Source organism: Leucopleurus acutus (assembly GCF_964270905.1).
Source record: "Leucopleurus acutus genome assembly, chromosome: 1".
Lineage (NCBI taxonomy): Eukaryota > Metazoa > Chordata > Mammalia > Artiodactyla > Delphinidae > Leucopleurus > Leucopleurus acutus.
The window spans coordinates 47,008,090-47,020,719 of NC_139142.1; positions in this window are offsets into that span (position 1 = coordinate 47,008,090).

The window sequence follows — 12,630 nt, forward strand, 5'->3', positions numbered from 1 at the left end:
CATGAAAGAACTTTCTGGGCTCCTTACAGTGCTCCAGACCCTGGTTGCTACCCTCTAGAGGCCTGCTTGTCCAATTCTTTCTTTGATTGCACTGTAATCAATGCTCCCTTCTTGCTTAAGCTGGCTCAGGTAGATTCTATTTTTTGCAACCAAAATAATTCTAATTAATATAATAGATTCTCTTAGAGAAATTTCTGGGATCTTTTGATGAAATGATGAACAAGTATAACTGGGTCAACTAGAACTTGAAGAGATATTGAGATGGCTGTTAACCATCAGACTGAATTCCTTGAGAACAGGATATCATCTTGGTCTTTGGTCTACCCAGTTAGACCTACCATCCATTCCCTGTAAGGGAAATGTTGAGAGCTATCAGGTATTCCTGGCACTGCATATAGTGTATTAGAATCCCTAGAACAAGCTCTCTTTAGGAATGGTGACAACTCACTTTCTGGTCCTGCCTCTATCACCTCTGTGAGACCTCTGTAAAATGAGGAGATCAGAAAAACAATCAGTTCCTAAGGCCTCTTGTAGCTCTGATATTTTTTGTTATGTAAATTAAACATACTCTTAAAATAGTTCATATACTGTAGATCATCTTACTAAACCCTCCTTCATGGCCATCACAGAAGATAAATGTCAACTCAGGCTAACTCAGCCCAGTCCGTCCAAATCGACTTACAGTGTCCAAACAAACTCTATTCCAGCTCTCAGCTGAGTTAGCAAATCCCTATTAAGACTAGAATTGATAATTTAAGTGTTATTTTTGTGGAGAGACCTTTGGGGTATTTTTATCTTGATAGGACAAAAAAGGGATTATAAGTCTCATTCTCCCTCCCCCCTCCCCCCACAAACATTCAGTATCTCCACTGTCCAAGAGCCCAAATGAGATTTCCCAGGTGATCTGAGCCACTGGCACACAGCAGTCTGGGAGGTGCTGGGTGGAGCAGTGGTTCTCAAAGTTTAACCTATAGCAGGATCCCCTGGAGAGCTTGTTAAAAAACAGATTGCTGGGCTCCACCCCAGAGTCTCTGATTCAGTAGGTCCCAGGATGGTCAAAAATTTTACATTTCTAGCTGGTGTCCGAGCAACATGTTGGTTCAGAAACAAACTTTGAAAACCACGGAAGAAGAAATTCTCAAGGAGTTGACTCTTGGAGTCAGGTAATATTGCCCCTGAGAGGTTGTCAAGTTGGGGCATTGTTGTAAGAGACATTGCAGAGCCTCCATAATGGTTTTCACTGTGGTCTTCATCCTTCCTATTTTTAGCTTTCCTAGAGAGAGTTAGGGAGCTTCTCTTAAGAGCTTTCTAAAGCACTAGGTATATCTCCTTTCAAAGTCCCATGACATGACATACAATTGAAAGAAACCTGTTCCCTCCTGAAGCATCTGCCTGATTGCTATGTAATGTGAGAATAGTTCCTTAATGAAACTGGTACGTTCAAGCCTCGCATGAATATTTTACGCCACATCCTTTATCAGGTAGTGACTCCCCTCCCCTTAGGTTGATCTTAGAGATGGAATGTTCTGATACTCCTTTATGAGTGCCTACTATACACAAGGTACCAGATTAAGGGCTATGGGAGCTGCAGATGCCTAAATGTACTGGCCACAATGCATGTATATTGCACAGTGGAATTAAGGGTACAAAGTAGAAGATGGCCTGTGGCATTAGGAGGGCATGGGCAAAATTCTATCAGTGTCTGGAAGTGGTCACATTTTGAGGAGGGAATTGTGAATAACTTCATTGCATGGCTTTTTTTTTTCTTAAGGTTTTGAGCTTCTGGAAATTTGGCCCTCTGTCACCTGGTGTTTAGTGCTTTTTACGATACTATGAATGATTAATCTAACATTCGTAGTATAACATTGTCTCTCTAAGAAATAAAAAGAGAGATAGCTGCATAGGACCAAAGAAAGCATAGGGCTACTTACCGAATAAGAACTGGGAAGTGATAGTAAGGTAACTTGTTACCCTTAGTAGTTCAGTGGAACTCCCTTTTCTAACTTTGTCTATTCCTCTTCCATCTCTCTCACACACACCTCCACCCACATTGCCAGTTATCAGCTTACCCATGGGCTAAGCTAGCTGGACAGTTTGCAATTTTAGAAAGGCCAGAGAAAAAGAGCATAAAAACAGGTTGCTCACCTTATAATTTGGAGCTGTTGGAACAAACATACTTGCAATTCCACTGTGACCTGCATTTATATTTAGTCTTAGAATAAATAGCATTGTGCATACGAGTCTCGAGTATTTCAAGACAGATATAAGTAAGAATGTGTGTGAAATCCAAACTGTGGAAAAACTTTCCACTTAATATGTATTTAGTTCAGTTAGATACAAGTTTCTGATCATACTTAAATTTGAGAAGGAGGGAAAAGTATCTTAAACTTTTTAATTAAGATATAATTGATACATTTAAAGATTAAATATCTTTAATTAAGATATAATTATATGTTTAAGATAACTAAAATTGTATTAGTTTCAGGTGTTCAACATAATGATTCAAAATAGGTATATATTGCAAAATGATCACCGCTGTAAGTCTAGCTAATACACATTACCACACAGAGTTATAACCTTTTTTTGTGTTGAGAACGGTTAGAACTTACTGTCTTAGCAACTTTCAAATATACAACACAGGATTATTAACTGTAGTCACCGTGCTGTACATTGCATCCTCAGGACTTATTGATTTTATAACTGGAAGTTTGTACCTTGGACCCCTTTACCCATTTTGCCCCTCCAGAAACCGTCAGTCTGTCCTCTGTACCTATGAGTTTGTTTGTTGTTGTTTTTTCAGATTCTACGTATAAGTAAGATCATATGGAATTTGTCTTTCTTTTTCTGACTTATTCCACTGAAAGTATCTTAGATTTTATTAGCAGCAGGTGGGGGGGGAAAGGTACTTATACCAAATTATTATACGGTAAGGAAAATTTTAAATGTGCTCTTAATACACAATGTTATGTTTTTTTTAAATTTTATTTAACTACTCTGTGTATATTTCATTTCAAAAGTCAGAGTAGAGCAAAAGAGACTGTACTGTGATAAATAGTTCTGTTTTTTAAACCAAATGAATGATCTTTCAGTTTCCTTTTAATTCCACATCCTGAGAGACTGCACCAGTGTACCCCAGTCTTTAATTTAAGTGATTTTTTGAGGCATTTATGATCTTACCTCCTAACTGCTGCTTCTGATTAGGCATACTGGTCCACTCAGAGCTAAGCTTCCCTCTTATACAACATCCAAGAAAAAATACTTTAAAATTATTTATAGAGCTGTGTCAATGGAATTGAGGCTATGATAACCTTAGCTGAAATATGGAAATCTATGTGGTATAATAGAAGGCACAATACTAAGCTCTGTCACTAACGAGCTATGAGACTTTGAGCGGCTCACTTCAAATCTCTGGGTCTTAGTCTCTTCATCTATAAAATAGAGTGACTGGACTTCATATGTGTTCTGAACTAGAATCATCTGGAGAGTTTCTTAAAAGTATCCATGCCCGGTCTCCCATGCCTAGCTCCTGTACTCCAGATCACCCCATCCAAGACCAGCAGGTATGTTCTGAAAAAGCTCTCAAGGTCATTCTGGATGGCCTTCTGGATCCTCCCTCCTCCCTTTTCTAAGATTCTCCAAGGCTATGAAATATATCTTTATTTTTTCTAATTTTATCTCAAAGTGGAGCCAAGTAAGAGAAACACTTAAAGCACTTCAATAAAAACTTGGATATTTATTTTTAAAAGATGCCTTCCTGTCTCATTTGGATTGAAACCTTAGAATTTCAAGCTCCCAGAGACCATTATAAATGTAGGCTACCCCCAGAGCTTTAGAAATGAGACATAATTCTATATTGTTTTAAAACTGTCCAAACTTTATTGGCCTCAACACTTGGCTTATTTTCATACTGGAATGTCCTCTCTTTTTTTCTTAACTTTGTTAAGAAAAAGAAAGAGTATCCTTTCTAGCTTGGATTTAACCGTAATCAAAACAACATTTGTTAAATACCCTTTTGTGTCTGATACAATGCTAGAGGATACATAAAGCAAGTGAAAAAGAAATCATTGCTGTTCTCTGAAAACACATTCCAAAATCCGTAGCATAAATAGCAAACCTTGAAGGTTTATGATTTCATGATTCAGGTATAGAATTTTGTCTTGACCCATCATGGATTCCTTATTTTCCAAAACACTTGAATGTTTATAATCTTTTTTTCCACACAGATCAATAAATAAGCTAAAATTTATTAGTTTATTTGATAAATAAACTAAAAAAGAGGTCCTAGTTTTATCTTGCAGTCTCTTCAGTTGTGGTATGTGAACTCTTAGTTGCAGCATGCATGTGGCATCTAGTTCCCTGCCCGGGATTGAACGCCGGCCCTTGCATTGGGAGCACAGAGTCTTATCCACTGTGCCACCAGGGAAGTCCCTGGATCCCTTGTCTTCTGTGAGCAACTTGAGTTCAGGAAATGTGGATGATCATAGTAGCCTCAATGCCTAGCGCACTGCCAGGCACAAAGTAGGTGCTCGATAAATGTTTGAATACATGATGTGTTGCCTCCTTCCTCCGGCCAATTCTCCAAGGCAAAAGTAGGGGAAGAAATTGAAGCAGCAGGTTGCCTTGACTGCTCTGAATCTTCACACAGGGCACCGGGAGGCTGATCAGCCACCTTTCCTCAGTCTGAGTTCCTAATTTCTGGGGTTTCCTTCCAAGTGGTGATGCTTTGAAAAAAACAGGTGAGATACTATGGATACGCAACCACGTGATTGATTATTTTCATTGACTTCAAGGATTCTTTTCATTGCTGTCTGATCTCTGGGGCTGCTCAACCTTGCTTGCTTTTGTAGCAACTGCAGCAGTGACAGCTTTGGAATAGTTCACAGCTGCTAACTGTTGTTCATCCTTACTCAGCTTTGTACACCTGGCATCTCACAGAGCGCCTGTATTTAGGATCAGTAGGGTTTAATAGATGTTTGCTAAATTCAGTTGCAGAGGCTGCTGTGTCTGAAAAATACAGATGCTTGGTTCCCAATTAAATCAGGTTCTGGTTTAATCGGGCTTGAGTGCCGCCTTGCATCAGAATGTTTAAAAGGTTTTCAGGTGATCAGAAGACCAAGGCTAAGAACTATTGAACAGACTTCTCACACGCTGCCCCTATTAAGAGGGAGATGAGCTGTTCATCAAAAGCCACAGGGTGGGGACTTCCCTGGTGGTCCAGTGGTTAAGACCCCGAGCTTCCACTGCAGGGGACATGGGTTCAATCTCTGGTAGGGAACTAAGGTCCTGCATGCTGCGTGGCATGGCAAAAAAAAAAAAAAAAAAAGGTGTTGAAGAGAGATTAGCACCTAATAGGAATTTTCTCTTTGATGGAGTCAGAATTCAAAGCTTAGAAATAGGGGTTGGTACAGAGAGAAATGGTCGCCATTGTCACACCCTTTAAGTACACCTCTCAAGGGCATCATGTTGATCCTAAGATCCCAAATCCTTAGTGTGGCTTGCAGATCTCCTACCAGGACCCCAACCTGGCTTTCCCACCTCGTCTGGTGCTCCCTCCTCCCTCACCTTCCCTGTAGCAGCCTTTCAGCTCTTGACTACCACACCTCTTCTCACTTCAGACCCTCCCAGCTCTTGTACCCTCCTCCTGGAATAGTGCCCTCCCCTCATCCTGACTCCCAGCCCACCCAACCACTCACCCCTTTGCCTCACTAACTCCTACGCAGTGTCAAGGCTCACAATTGAACTCACTTTGTCAGGCAAGAATGTTTTCCTTGACCCTCAGACTAGAGGTTATGTGTTCTCAGCACTGGGCATGACACTCCTCACAGCTGTTATGAATTATTTATTTGGTTAATTGTTCAATATCTGTCTTCTCTCTGCAGAGCTGGGAAGGAATCTATCTGGCTCACCCTTCAATAGGGCTCTGTGACCAAATCATTCTGTAATTTTTGGCATATTATTTAACCTCTCCAAGCTTCAAGTTTCTAATTAATAAAGTGACAGTGTCAATAGTACCCATCTCATACAATAGGAATTAAATGAGGTCATTAGTGCAGAGGCTTGTGATCTGGTGCCAGTCACATAGTAAGTGCTAAGAAAAATGCTAAGGATGATTATTTTGTAGAAGTCTTTAGCTTAGATGTGGTTCCAGATGACCTCTTAAGGTTCCTTCTAAGTTCCCTCTTACAACTGTATGATATCACGCAGTGTTGGAGTTTAGGGACTAAATAAATAAGAGCTCCTTTCTTCCTTTCCAAAATCTGCAACCAAATAAGAAATAAAACCCGAGACAGAAACATAAATATCTGTTAACTTTATAACAGATAAAGCTGACTGGATAAAGTGAGTTTAGATATGAAGCCAAAGGGGTTTATAAGACCCTCCCCAAAGTGAATTTACCCCAACTCTGAAACAGCAGACCTCAGGTGCAGAGATGCCTCAGTGAGTGAACCACAGAGAAGAGCAGAAGAGGTGGGCATCCCAGAGACAGAATGGCTCTGAAAGATAAACCCAAAAGGCACAGAGCCAAGCTAAGCCCCCAGTGGGCCAAGTTATCCCATCTCCCTGGGGGAGGAGTTGGTGGTGGGGAGCAAAAGATAAAAGGAGTCCTGACATGACTATTCCTCCTGGCAAGGCAATGGATCATCCATCCCTGTGTGGAAATATGAGGAGTGGGAAATAAGTACTGTCTCCCTCACAATAGAGTTTCAATGTCAGAATGGTGTTTTTCACAAAATAATTTGCACACTTGACTTGGAAAAAAGTCAACTCCAAGTGCACTACAGGTGGTATGTAAAAAGAAGTTTGGTGAATGACTGCTTTTGTCTTTTAAACGAGTTGGTGTCTCTTTGTGTCTACAGGTAGAGCAATATTTGAAGATAGCATCAAAAGTCTAAAGTTGAGGCCCCTCATGGAGCTCAGGCCAAAGCCTACACTGGCCTCCTACTCTCACCACCCACCTCTTGCCCCTTCCTTGAGAGATAACCTGATTTTCAGGCGAGAGCAGATCTGTGACCAGGTTTTCATCTGTTAATATCAAAATTAGAAAAATAAGTTATGTAACCTTTTTTTTTTTTAGTAAAATTAAATCTTTGTGAGGGCTTACCAAGACTTATCACATAGTTTTTAAAACCATGAACTCTGCAGAAATGAATCCAAAGTCTCCCCTTACTATGTTACTTTAGACACATTACCTCTTTGTACCTCAATGTCCTCATCTGTAAAATAGGAATAATAATAGTATCCATTTCACAAGGTTGTATGAACAAAATAGTACATTCAAATGGCTTAGAACAGTACCTTGCACGTAATAAGTGTTTAATAATTGTTGTTCACTGTTATTCACTTTGAAAGACCATTCCTTATTCTGAAATGATATCCACCCTTTTATTTTGGTATTCAGATGTCTTTCTTCATGAAATGTTAACAATAGTTTATAGTCAATCTCATTTTTAATTTCCTCACTTGACAAATCTGCAAAAGAGTTCATATCCTTATATTAGTCCCTCCAATTCTTGTTTTTAAATTTAACTGATTCATGAAAAAAAAAATCTAGAAATCACTAAACTATAGTACCCTATCTCCCACTTTCCATTTTTGAAGACCTTTAAGGTAAAAGGATAGAGAACTATATTTTTTAATTAAATAACTTAGAATATTACCAACTCTCCTGCCCCTTTATCTACATAATTTATCTTTGTTGCAAATTAACAAAGACCCATTTGGGTATTTACACTAGGGTCTGGAGGGCTCTGTGAAATTATCTGTCTGTTAAGCAGGCTTGACTCATGGGCAATTATTTTGCCTATCTGTCTTGCTTTGGCATCGTGCAGTGGTGAATTTATGATAAATACTACTCAGTGGTGATGATATCTGTGGTGACAGTGATTCTGATATTTTCTGTCACTCGGCTTGAGGCAGTGGAGGCACTGAATGAACAAACTATTCATACATGACTGACTGAAAGACAGTGGACGACATCGAGTGAACACAAACCTCATTTCTGTCTCCAGGCCTGACTTTATGAAATCGCTGTCACCTTGATGGTCACTAGTAGGAGGTAAACTCTTATATTGAAATAAGTTGGTAATTAAATAAGGAGATGAGAACCCATGTAGTACGGAAGTGAGAATTCGTGTCAGCAATAACACCCAGAAGTTCTATACATTCTCTTAAGATAAATTTGAAAAGTCCAGGACACTTTCCCAGGACCCCCTATTTGCTTACACTGCAGCACTGCAGATTAGAATTGTGATTAATGGACTTCCCTGGTGGTGCAGTAGTTAAGAACCCGCCTGTCAATGCAGGGAACCCTGGTTCCAACCCTAGTCCGGGAAGATCCCACATGCCGCAGAGCAACTAGGCCCCTGTGCCGCAGCTACTGAGCCTGCACTCTACAGCACATGAGCCACAACTACTGAGCCTGCGTGCTGCAACTACTGAAGCACGCATGCCTAGAGCCTGTGCTTTGCAACAAGAGAAGCCACTGCAATGCAAAGCCTGCACACCACAACGAAGAGTAGACCCCGCTCACCGCAACTAGAGAAAGCCCACGCACAGCAACGAAGACCCAACACAGAGAGAAATAAATAAATAAGTAAATTTTAAAAACAAAACAAAACTGTGATTAACTCTGGCCATAACCACACTTAAGGGGTAATATTTATCATACAGACATATCAGCCTTTCCTTAAAACTAATGTGTGGAAGTACCCACTACTGTGAAACTATCTGGGCTCCTCCAGCTAGTTCTGAACGCCTGGCCCGTCTCCACAAGTAAGCAAAGGAGTGATGCCAAAGCAGCAGGCATGTTCATTCAGTGTCTCCCTTGTTTGAACTCTTGATCTGCCTTCCCTGACAGCCTCCTTGGAGAGGAACAGAGAGATAAGGGAGATGCGTGGCTTCTGGGAATGTGACAAGTGACAGTTTCTATCAGCATTTATCGCTACTTGGCAAAAATAAGGGAAGTCTAAAAACAGGCTTCTGTGGAACATGCTGGCAATCACAAACCACTCTGAGCTGTGCCTTCGAATCCAGGAATGTATGCATTTCATCTGTCATAACCAGATAACAAGCTTTATGGGCTACTGCAATTTGACCTTCCTTCACTGAGATAAAAGCTGTCTTTTATCGACCAACAGATTTATATGCATTATCAGATGAGTATTACTATCCCTGTTTTCTGGCTGAAGAAAACCAAAGCTGAAGAAGATTTGCTCATCTCACACAAGAGCACACAGCTGGTAAACTGGAGGGCTCAAAACTTCAACTCAGGCCTGTCTGGCTCCCAAGCTCAGACTCTGTCCGCTGTGCTAATGGACCTCTTGCTGTCTGAGTAAGCCTCTGGGTAATGTAAGACTGCTCTCAGCAAGAATTGACTGTGTTTGTGAAACTTTCTAATTAACCTCTGTCCTGAAATGTTTCTCAGAAAGGACCACACCATCAGAGACTCTTGTTTGTTTGTTTGTTTTGTTTTTTTGGCCGTGTCGCATGGCATGTGGGATCTTAGTTCCCTGACCAGGGATCGAACCCACGTCCCCTGAAATGGAAGCATGGAATCCTAACCACTGGACCGCCAGGGAAGTCCTGCCATCAGGGATTCTTCTTTTTTTATTTTTTTTAATTTAATTTATTTATTTTGGGCTATGTTGGGTCTTTGTGGCTGCACGTGGGCTTTCTCTAATTGGGCGAGTGGGGGACTACTCTTCGTTGTGGTGCGTGGACTTCTCATTGTGGTGGCTTCTCTTGCTGTGGAGCACGGACTCTAGGCACACAGGCTTCAGTAGTTGTGGCACGTGGGCTCAGTAGTTGTGGCTCGCGGGCTCTAGAGCACAAGCTCAGCAGTTGTGGCGCACAGGCTTAGTTGCTCTGCGGCATGTGGGATCTTCCCGGACCAGGGTTCGACCCTGTGTCCCTTGCATTGGCAGGGGGATTCTTAACCACTGTGGCACCAGGGAAGCCCCATCAGGGTTTCTTAAGTATTTGGCTTGTTTGTTAGCTCCTGTCATTTTGCAAAATCTACAGCTACGAATAGTGTGTGTATTTAACTCAGTGTATCCATTTCCTCCTTGGTCTGAAGTTGATTCATCTTAATTCTCACCTCACCTCAGCAGAGTCTCCCAAGCAAGGTTCGTCAGCCTTCAGTCAATAATCCCTTTTGCTAATGATTCTTAAGAAGCACTTGACTCTAGGGACTTCCCTAGTGGCGCAGTTAAGAATCTGCCTGCCAACGCAGGGGACATGGTTTTGAGCCCTGGTCGGGGAAGATCCCACATGCCGTGGAGCAACTAAGCCCATGGGCCACAACTACTGAGCCCACATGCCACAACTACTGAAGCCAGTGTGCCTAGAGCCCGTGTTCCACAACAAAAAGAAGCCACCGCAATGAAAAGTGCTCGCACTGCATCAAAGAGTAGCCCCTGCTCGCCGCGACTAGAGAAAGCCCTTGCACAGCAACAAAGACCCCATGTAGCTAAAAATAAATAAATAAAATTTTTTTAAAAAAAAAGAAGAACCTGATTCTAAAGGTGTATTCTGCTGGCTTGTCACCCAGAAAAATGGAAGCAAAAAAAATTATTATTTGTTTTATTTTAGTTAACTAACTATCAGTGATGATAGGACTACAAATAAATTATTGAAAAGAAGTTTTGTAGGATTACAATTAGCATCCCAAGTATAGTATCTTTTTCAATAACTGAAGACAAGTAGGGGAAATTCAATTATAGCTTAAATGTATTTATTTGGGTTCTACTCCCAATCCCGCCCTCCGTCATACTAATAAATTTAATCAAGGTCCTCATGTCTGGACAACAATATACCAAAGGGTGGCCCTAGACCTTGGCACATGCATCCAGATCTGGCCAAGAGTGAAGAGCTGCAGTCAGGAAAGCAGGAGATTGGTGCCAGAGTCCAGAATCATAAGCAGCCAATCAGCTGAGGGTTGACTAAACAGATACAGATGCATTGGGACAAGCTAAGTTTTGTAAGGAGACACTGAACCAGGTGTGGGCAGGTCAGGCCAGACTGTGGGAGCCTGACAATATTCTAGGTGATTCCTTGTGTACTGACCCTGGCCCACTTTGCTGGGCCAAAGTTGAAATGAAAGGATCCAGCTACACTGGAAGATCTTAGAAGTAAGACTCTGTTATGGACTGATTGTTTGTGTCCCCGTAAAATTCATATGTTGAGATCCCAACCCACAATGTGACATATTAGGAGATGAGGCCTTTTGTAGGTGATTAGATCATGAAGGTGGAGTCCTCACGAATGGGATTAGTGCCTTTATAAAAGAGGCCCAAGAGAGTTCTCTCACCCCTTCTACCATGTGAGGACACAGCAAGGAGACGGATGTTTACGAACCTGGAAGCAGACCCTCACCAGACACTGAATCTTCCAGGGCCTTGATCTTGGACTTCTTGGACTCCAGAACTGTTAGAAATAAATTTTCATCATTTAAAAGCTACCCAGTCTATGGTTATTTTGTAATGGCATCCCAAAAGACTATGACAGACATTTTTTTACAACTTTTGCAGAGAATATAGGTAATAAGATACATCTGAAAGCCATTATATTAAGAACTTTGCTTGGTACTTATGGAATATGCCAAATACCAGCTCTTGAAAATAAGTTCTGACTGTATTACAAAACACAGGAAACAGAACATTTGCATGGTAGGGACTTTCCAAGAACACTAAAGAGAGTCTACTTCCCTCATCTTTTCGTCATGATCACTAACCAGTCTGGCTCTGTATCTTTAAGCCCACAACAAACGCCAAGCACCACATAAAGCAAACGTCTTTTCTCATTCTGAGTTTTAGACCTCACCCGGGAAGCCCTCAGCCCCCACCGGTACTTCTCAACCCATCCTGATGTTCCAGTGTACCAGCCAGGTTCCATGCCTGCCTGTCTCTGATTGGCTCCTTCTGACAGCAGCCTTGCAATTCTGCCCCATACAGCCTTGCAGATACTCCCTCACATCAGCTCATTCTGCCTCCAGGGCTGCTCTTTTATCTGAGTTTTCCTCCCTTACCTGATTTGCCCCGCCTTTCAGAGAGGGAGGAGAGAGTACCCATTCCTTTCCCCTGAACCATAGAATGGTCACTCCTGTAGTGAAAAAGAGGTAAAAATCTCTCCCCTATGATTATCTTAAATTCCACTTATGGTGATACATTCCTTTGTGTTAAACATTGACCTATCTCTACTACCCTTTTAAAAATTTTAAATACTCCTATGGACAGAGACTTTCAGCATGAATGAAATATCTCATTTTTCCCCTGGAACAGAAGAAATCAGATAGCAGAAGCAACTCAGAAGAGGAAGCACTGAAAGACAGAAAAAGAGAGAAGAAAAGGAAAACAGAAGCACCAGGCAGCATCAACCCTTTGTTAAATCACTGTTACTATGGACAGCATTGGACTTTTGAATACAATATCCTACCTTAGCTACATCTTTAGAATGAAAAGGTCAAAATAGTTTATAGGTTTATTATTGTTGTGCCCCAAATCAAGGATTAAATATAGACTCATTAATATTGATGTAGTGGGATAATATTTTGCGATATTAACCTAGAATTCTCCCCCTTATGCTCACCCCTCTACCCCTCCCCCACCCCTCCACTCAGTAGTGCCTGGTATT